At 40.0% G+C, this 9758-nt stretch overlaps 1 pseudogene; it reads right to left on the bottom strand.

Annotated features, from left to right (window-relative positions):
• Positions 1–7: 7 nt before the first annotated feature.
• LOC112077454 (myosin heavy chain, fast skeletal muscle-like) lies at positions 8–6317 on the bottom strand (annotated as a pseudogene).
• Between the last annotated feature and the right edge of the window lie 3441 nt (positions 6318–9758).

Here is a 9758-nt window from a genome sequence, read left to right as displayed (position 1 = left end):
CTGGGACTTCTGGTACAGCTGACAAACTGAGTCGTTCAGGGATCCTTGTTCTTCTCCAGCCACCCAGTGATGTTGTAGTCCACAGTTCCGCGTAGTGCACCAGGAGAAGTGGGCCTCTGCCTTGCCTTTGGCAGCTTGGCTTTTCAAACGCCTTTGTTTTGCCAAGATGCGGCGTAGAGCTTGTCCTTGAAGGTAGTGTCTGAAGACTTGGGGAACATGCACTCCTCTTCAAGGATGGAGAAGATCCCCAATGGCTTTACGAAAAGAGATGTATATCAAATTAGTGATATTTCCATTTAGGATCACGTTTATTAATTTGGTGATTATATTATAGGATTACATTCCTTTAGGGACACATAATAGGAAACATATTGAGTTCTCAACAGGCAGTGGCGCATATTAATGGGTRCCAARGGAAGCCAGGCTTCCCCCCAAAAATGACACATTATTTTATATCTTTCGTCTCGTTTAGCAAGAGGCTGAATATATCTCTCCAGGTAAAGCATCCGAGCGAGCAAAACTGCGCCCCTCTTTCTCTGTATGTGTAGCTCTTCTATCTGATGCTGTCTGTCAAAACTAATATGATATTGGAACATTGAATATATGGGAAGAAGACAACGAGCATTTGGCCTCCGTTGATATTTTTTTTATACAATAACAGCGAATCAGAGTTGAGCTAAACTGAGTGAGCTAATCTGCGAATGGTCCTGGTGCACCAAAACATGTGTGAAATGAAGCCAGTTTGAATTTGGCTTCACATCAATCCAAACGTCATTGACAGAAAGAAAAACTTCAATTGTTGCATCTCTTTGTGTTGTTTTCCTCTGGAGGATAGCTAGCTAAAATGGGCCCTTTCCTAAATTGGCCATGGATGGAGATAGGGACTTGTACTCATAGTTTTACTTAATTTCCCATCCTGGCCAATGATTCTAACAGCAATTCTGATCCAACCATAAATTCATACATTGTTCTTTTGGTCTGAGAGTATGGAAGTTCAATATGTAGCAAGGTGTAGAAGGCGAATGTTAACTAGCTGGCTAATCGTAGCCCAGGAAAGGAAGTTAGAATAGCGAGCAATGGTTTTAGCCAGGTAGCCAAGGACAACAAAATTGTAAAGCGTGTACTGTATGACAGAGACTGTTTCAGCAACATGAAAGACAGGTGGATGGCATTGGCATTCTCTACAAGTAGGGTGAGTCAACATGTTTTTTCTACTCACATAAATTAGTACCATGGACAGCCACATGATATTTAGCTGACATTGATTGGAATTAACTCGTTTTTGGAATATTTTAGTTGTCACTGTATTAGACTAAGCAGAGGTGATTTAATGATGTTGAAATGTTGAAGTTAAAATGGTATTGGAATAGTGGAGGGGGACAGCTCCTGTTTTCTTTGCGACTTGCAGTAACTCTCCGTGGTTCTAAGTCAATAGATGTTTAGTGGTCCGAAAATGGCAGAAAGATGTACTTGACTGACCATGCTGTAGGTCATGTAACTGTTTGTTACATGCATTATGCTTTGTGGACTCCACGGGACAGATGTTGCTCTCCGGTTTTGTGTTGAAACAAAGGTGTGGTTGAATTTATTCTGCCGCTGTGTCTTCTTATTGTCTCGGGCTTAGGCCTATATATCACGGTGGCAAGGCATATAAACTAACAGGTTATCGAGCAAACAATGCAATTATCACAACACATAGGTTGTAATATATATATTTTTTACTGCAGTAATTTAAACGCTACGCCGCTACTTTAATACTGTATACGTTGTACCACAGTGATAATATTTCACAGCGCTCATATGAGCTTTGCTGTTACGGTCCATTATAACAGTCATTATAATCCTCACAGACAGCTTACCTTCTCAATAAGCTCAATGCAGGCAGCCAAGTCCATGCCGAAGTCAATGAAGGCCCAGACGATTCCCTCCTTCTTGTACTCCTCTTGCTCCAGGACGAACATGGTGTGGTTGAAAAACTGTTGCAGTTTCTCATTGGTGAAGTTGATGCACAGCTGCTCCATGCTGTTGTACTGTTGATGGGATTTTAAAAGGGATCATTTCATCATACAAGGTTGTAATCAATCTGAATCACAACTAATTGTCTTGTTTCTGGTGTCATACTCACATCAAAGATCTCAAACCCGGCAATGTCGAGCACACCGATATAGAACTGCCTTGATTCTTGGTGTCCAACATCTCATTGATACGTATGACCATCCAAAGAACATCCTCTCATAGATGGACTTGGCCAGAGCACTGAGAGTTATTAACCTGCAATGATAATACCTCAAATTAATACATGAGATATTGACCATGTCTCGTGATAAGGTGAAACAAGCTTGGGAAAAACAAAAGCAATGCACTCATCCCAAAATAAATCCAGTGCTTAGAAAATGTTAGATTCTGTGTTTGGCCGCCTTACCTGAGGCACAGTCTGTCCCTTGGTCACATACTCGTTGCGACCTTCACTCTGGGTAGCACAGAGCCTTCAACATCTCAGCTGAGTTCAGGCCCAGCAGGTAGGCGATTTTATCAGCCACTGGAGAGAAAACCAACAACAACAGATCACTTGTTTCTGATGTCACATTGACAAAATAGTTTGGCTAACTTCTTTGTGGGTTAGGTTTTTGATTCACCACATTTCTGGAGGTTGGAATTTGTTCTCCAAAAATGATCTCCTGCCTGACTTTCATGTGGCACTGTCTGTCTTCGGTGTTCTATTTCTATGTTGGGGAATGGGACTAATGTTCTACATATTGTATATCTATGAGTGGGACTCACCCTCTGTGCCGTCTGGCTCGGCCTGCTCCTCACGCTGCTTCTGTTTGAATTTCAAGTTTCCATGGTGGCAATACAGCTCCTGTCAGCTTGTAGATGCCGATCTTCTCTTCATTAGTGAAGCCCAGGATGGTAATGGCATCCTGACATTAAAGAGGAAGTACAACAGTGATGAACTGAACGGTAGTTTGCTCAGTTACACTACAGTTCTGTGCTGCTCCCTGCAGAACAAATGGGATGGATAGATTTGACTGGCTTCTCTGTTCCACACGATTGCGCTTTGCAAACACATTAGTAGATGGCAGCACAGTTCCACAGTTCCACAGGGCACTTAGTGGTGTTCTCTTGTGGAAGGCATGAAGAGTTCCTTGAGACACACGCCTAACCCCTAACTAACAAGGCAAAAACATACATAAACATTCCCAGCTGCCACCAAGTTGGAATTGCACAGAGCATTCAGTTGGTATGGTGGTCCTATCCATTCCATATCTAGAGTTTGGTTAACCCTTTGTTTGACTCACATCTGTGGCATCCAGCTCTTCATTGTCATTGATGCTGGCCACAGTGATCTGTCCCTGGCTGCACATGGGGAAGTCGTATGGATTGGTGGTGATGAGCGCCATTTCTGTGGACAACGGAGAACAGCTTGTCATTTAAATCTCATAGAATTCTGCTGTCCTACCTTTACAGTAACTCTCCCTCCTTTACTCAATAGATGGACTCAATTATACATGTAGTATACAATGAATATCATCAAAAGAGGAGACTGAGACTTGTGGACTAGTGCATCACAGTGCATTACTTGATAGATATTTCCCAAAGACCTTCCAAATGTTTAGATGCCTTGTTACCTTGGATGTACTCATTGTAATAGTATTATTAGTGTGGATTATGAATATATTCCATAGATGGGGGTGGGAATAATTTCCACTGGCGTACCAACTAGCTCAGGTTTGTGGCCTGTCATCATCTGGAAGAAGATGTGGTAGCCTCTCTCATCAGGCAGCTGGAAGGACACTCTTGACTTCTCCAGCAGGTCTGGGGGAGAGAGAGGGGGAGAATGACACAAAGAGAAAGAGTAGAGAGAATGAGAATGAGAGATAGAGAATGACACATAGAAAGTAGAGAGAGAGTGAATGAGAGAGAGAGAGAGAAAATGACACAAAGAGAAAGTAGAGAGAGAATTAGATAATTTGTTGGATATCATTACATTTAAATGTATCTGTGTGAATTTAGGAAAGCATTGAGAAACAATCAAAACCAACTCACAGGTTTCAATGTCAGCTTTAGCCAGTTTACCAGCTTGGAAGTGAATCCTGATGAATTTACCCTGTAGTAGAGCATGGGGGTTAGAAATAGATCAACAAAATAATCTAACATTTTACTTTGATAGATCTCTTTAAATGTTACAGTTTGTTGGACAGATGTTGCATATAACAATAGGGAACTACTGAATTACATTTTTCTATTAAGGTAACTTCCACATGTGCTTTCATACTTACAAAGCGGACGAGTTGTCGTTCCTCACTGTCTTGGCATTACCTAAGCCTCCAGCAGAGGGTAGCTGCAATGATCTTGATCCTCAAGAGACCCTGATTGAGACAAACACAAGTTGCTCAGAAACTGTAAAAGAAATTTTTCCTGATTGACAATTTTTCTTGAAACATGATTCAACCAAACTGAAATGTAAAAAGGCAAACAATAGAACAACCTACCTGCATTTTGCGGGGTCTCTTCTTCTTCTTCTGCACCAGACACTGCAATGGTGGCAAGTACTGGATACACGCTTGGTGTTGACAGTCTTTCCTGCACCGGATTCTCCACTGGTTTATATGACAGAGAAAGAGGGGTTTTAGTTACATGTTTGAGTGTCAGATTGGCTTTCACCAAGAAAATAGCATAGAAAAATACCTGTCTGTTTCTACATAAAATCATTAACAAATATTCCTTCTCATCGACTCGTTATTACACATAGCCTAATGCTAATCCATTCATAATGTCATGTATTTCATCACACCAAGTGACCAACTTATTACAATAGAAACACTTTCTCAAGTGACATTTTAGTAAACAACTTACGTAATCAGGACGGACTGGTTCTCCTTATCTGGAACCAAAAAACACATTGCTTATCATACTCAAAACATGGGGACATTATTTAATTCATGCATAATCATGCATTTCATTTTGAAACATTTTCATTAAGGGTAGTGAGATCAGATATATTTCCCAGCAAACTGTTTTAACCTGGACTAGAAAACAGTAGATCCTCTCTAAAGCATATTTTAACATCATCTATCCATCCATCCATCTGTAAGCATTTATGGACACATCATCCATCACATCCTCTCCAATCATTCCTGTCCCTCCATCCATCCATCCATCACATCCATCCATCATCCCATGCCATCCATCCATCCATCCAGCCATGAGATTCGTACCAATCATCATGAACTGAAAGGCGTTGTCAGAGACGGAGAAGATATGGGTGGAGCCTCCATCCTCTTCTTCCCTCTGTAGGCGTTGACAACCTCTTCGTCGTACACAGGGAGCCACTTGTAGGGGTTCACCGTGGCACAGAAGAGCCCAGAGTAGGTCTGGATGAAAGCATAATTACATTTGTGGATTAGTAAAAGTCAGATGTACTTTTACCTGGATTTATGTGAGGATGTGGGTGTACTTTGGTATACTGATGTGGGTCTACTGTATTGATATGTTTTGGTTTCTACCTTCATTTGTGTGTAGGTACTGTATGTATGTGTATTATATGTCATGTATGTGTTCTATGTATATTATGTATGTGTGTATTTATTAGTTCATGTATGTGTGTTTGTATGTGCAGGTTTCTTACATAGATCATCCATGCTGCATAACGCTCTTTGAGGTTATACAACACAGAGGCTTCATTCAGGTAGGTCATCATGGCCATGTCCTCAATCTTGTCGTACTTAGGGGGGTCATCTCATAGATGTCTGCATCTTTGAACTCTTTTCCTTCCTGAAACAGTCAGAAATCTAGATTACACGCAGATCAAAGTGGACATGACTGAATGCTTTTTGCTCATTAAATACAAGTACATCGTTAAAAAAATGCATATCAACATTTATCCAACTACATATTCTTGACTAGTCAATACACAAAAAATTCTATGCATTTTTAAATAGCTGTGTTGATGTTTGAAGGTTTTATTTCTGCTACAAAAAACAAAAATCCTTCATAATATTTTTTTGTTAAAGATTTTTATATGAATGTTTTTAATCATTTGATGATTTCATGAAACAGAGTAATTACACAACTTGAACTTGAAATTTTCAGATCAGCTTACTCCTTAGTGCCGTCAGGTTTCGTGACTGTTACAGTAACTTCCCGTCGCCCCTGGCAGTGACCAGACCCTTAAGGTACAGCTCCACCTTGTCTGCCACATAGCAGGCGTTCTTTGAATCAAAGGGTGCGGCTTGTGCCTCCATCCTCTCCTTCTCAGACTTACGGAGGTATATGGCAGCCTTGCCGTAGATTTGCATCTCAGCGTCCGTACTCATGGTGACGGATAACTAGGAAAGAGATGAAACAAGAAACATTATTGACTCTGTGGTGCTTCCTCCCCAGTCAACAGAGTTAGGTGAGCGTATCTCTACAGATATTCTCATCATTTTTATTTGAAGACGTCAAACCGTTCTCACCTTCTTTCCCCTCCTACAGATGAATGTGTACTTCTTAAGAAGGAGCCTGGTGAAAACATAAGTGTTTGTGGAAAACGCACAAGTCTATAGCAGTTGAGGCTGCTGAGGGGAGGACGGCTCATAATAATGACTAGCGTAGGCAAATGGGAATGGCAATTCAGACACCTGGAAAACCATGTGTTTGATGTATTTGATACCACCTTTTCCTCTCCAGTCAACTATCCCACCAAGCCCCATCCTCCCCAATTAAGTGTAACCACCAACCTCCTGTGATTCAAAGCCTCATCATTTGAGTCCCCGAAGGGATAGAGAACCATTTATTCCAGTTCATTTACAGCCATGGTCCAATTCAAACTACAGGTGCAACTGTAATTCACATTTTTCCTAGAGCAAGCTTATGGACATCACTTTAATCCTTTATTCAAATGAATACACTGAAACCCCAGTTACATTCTAGGACCAACCCCTCCACATTTACAAAACAAGACATAAATGCAAAGTTACTGATTTTTTAAAGTAAAAAACATTTTTGAAGTTTTTATAAAATATTTGATTACATTGTAAACTAATGCCTTTGATTGCACTATCTGTCAAATATTACATACAAGAGACAATGCAGATTAAATTCAAAAACAGTGCAGTTAGCTGCTGCCTCAGTTGCTGAGTGCAAAGATGAGACACATTTACAAATCTAAGGAGGTGTAGAGGTCTACCACAGAGGAAGAAGGTATCTGACTTATGGATGCTGGGCCTCAGCCTCCTTATTATCTGGTTGGAAGTGCTAACCAAGCAAAAGTTAATTATGGACCACTCTGGGGAGGACATGGATTGTTGGAGAAGACCTCTGTGTGTCTGTGTCTCACTAGCACCTCCCACTTCCAGGAGCACCACACTCCCATGACATTACTTTTTAATGTCATGTTTGTCTCTGAATTGAATTCCACTGAACTTTACGTAAATGAGAGATGTCATTACTAATAATTATGACAWTATCAAAAGTTTGATTCATCCCAATGTTACTTCTACTGACCCTCATACTGTAATGGACTGAGTCCATGTTGCCCCACTACAACTAAAATAGTTTTCATTAATTCTAATCTGACCTTATTTAGTTCCATTTTAGTGGCATTAATCTTCATCAACAACTTTATATATATGTTCACCTATTATTTATATGATTTAGCTTGTAAACACATCTGAACTGTCTCCTCACCTCATGCTTGTGACGACGGAGTTGGCCGTTACCTCGTGCTTTGCTCAGTTTGATTTATCACCCTGGTGGAACCACATTAAATGAATATTATAAAGCTAGAACTGAAACATTTAGGCTTTCAATAACAGCTTATAAAACCGTTAAATCTAATGTGTTATTTATCTACAGTATGATCTATTAAAAAGATTCTGGAGGCGCTTTTATTTGTCTCACATTTCAGTTGGCTAAAACGGTCCAGTAGGATTCTTATGACTTACATAACAACATATCAGTATTTCAATCATCTTATCCACTCATATTGCTGACAGTGATATAACTGRCTCAAACWTTTATTACACTCTGAYGTTAACCGCTTAGCAGCTGAGCTGGCTTCAATAAAACTAATATAAAATAAATAGTTACAATAAAGTKATTCCTTTACATTMACAATACATTTATATGAATCCGTTACATTACAGTGTTTATATCCTTCTAAAAGACAGCTCTAGCAACTTGTAGAGAAATTAGTTTATATCATTTTTAATATATGTAATTGAACAAGGTTCACATTCTTCAGTGTCGATCCCATCTCTTCTGCTTTCAAACCTTTGCATTCAAATCATTGTTTCAATGCTATTTTTGTCTAATATGGTGCAGTCAAATTAATCTTTAATAGGGTGAAACCTTACAGAACTTTCAGATAGAAATGTATTGTGAAGAACAGATATGACTGTCTGTCAGGTAGAACAGGGAATCATGTCAGCTCTATTTAATACATTTCTATCAGCGATGTTCAGAACATTTCACCTCKCTGAATACACCCTGTTTGTTCAGGTTCAGTGTCCACCCAGCACATCAGTACAAGAAGCCCCATAGCTGCTGGATACACTAGTTGAGCAGGSTGACCATCTGGAAGGACCCCATCAAGGCCTTTTCATTTCTTGGACTGTGCTCTCATCTTCACTACAGCCAAGGTTTATTGTTTGGTATATCTGCCAACGCAGCCTAATTCTGGCACTGATACCACTGTTATTAGACAATATATTTACTTGCCATGTTTGTGGGTGGAGGGAACATTAGCACCATGCAGACATTCAAGTTATTTTAATGTGCTAAGATCTTGCGTGATATATGACCTTTGTTTTTGTATTTGATGGACATGTTTAGCTCCAAACTTGCTCTGGGCAGAAGTTACCCTCCGGGATAAAACTGACCTTAGATCAGTGTCAGGGGAATATGTACAGCTGTCATACCCAACTAGACAACTGTGCATTTTTTCCCACAGACCTCAACTGACTTTACAGCCATGGTCTTCTCACAATGCAGTGAGCACAGTATCGAAATCAGGGCTGGGGTCATTCCAGGTCAATTCAGGAAGCAAACTGAAATTATTTCTCATTTAAAAGCCTTGTGAACATTTTTCATTTCAGTTTACTTCCTGAATTAAATGAATTGTATTTCTTCCACTTCAGCACTAACATACTGGACTTGATTATGATCAGTCAGAATTTACGGAGGTATATGGCAGCCTTGCCGTAGACTTGCATCTCAGCGTCCGTACTCATGGTGACGGATAACTAGGAAAGAGATGAAACAAGAAACATTATTGACTCTGTGGTGCTTCCTCCCAAGTCAACAGGAGTTAGGTGAGCAGTATCTCACAGAATAATCTCATCACTTTTTATGTGGAGCCTCAAACCATGTCTCACCTTCTTTTCCCCTCCTACAGATGAATGTGTACTTCTTGGAGGACCCTGTGAAACATGAGAGTGTTGTGAAAACCACAAGTCTAAAGCCTCATCATTTAGCCCCGGAAGGGCTAGAAAACATTAACTAAATCATTACAGCCATGTCAAATAAACTACAGGTGAAACTGATAACCTTCATTTTCCTAATGGCAACTCACTTCACTACACATTCTGTTAGGATTCAAATAAATACCCCTGAAAACCCTGTTACATTCTAGAACACCCTTTCAAGTGCAGGAGCACCACTTTTGACCGTAAATGGAAGTCACAGATTTAAGATAAAAAATGTCAATTTTATTAATTTTTACTTATTAAACCAATGCCACTTGATTGCATATTGTCAAATCTTACAAGAGACAT

Source organism: Salvelinus sp. IW2-2015, unplaced genomic scaffold (assembly GCF_002910315.2).
Source record: "Salvelinus sp. IW2-2015 unplaced genomic scaffold, ASM291031v2 Un_scaffold4581, whole genome shotgun sequence".
Lineage (NCBI taxonomy): Eukaryota > Metazoa > Chordata > Actinopteri > Salmoniformes > Salmonidae > Salvelinus > Salvelinus sp. IW2-2015.
The sequence above is the reverse complement of the archived record's forward strand: the minus strand, read 5'-3'. Positions and strand labels throughout refer to the sequence as shown.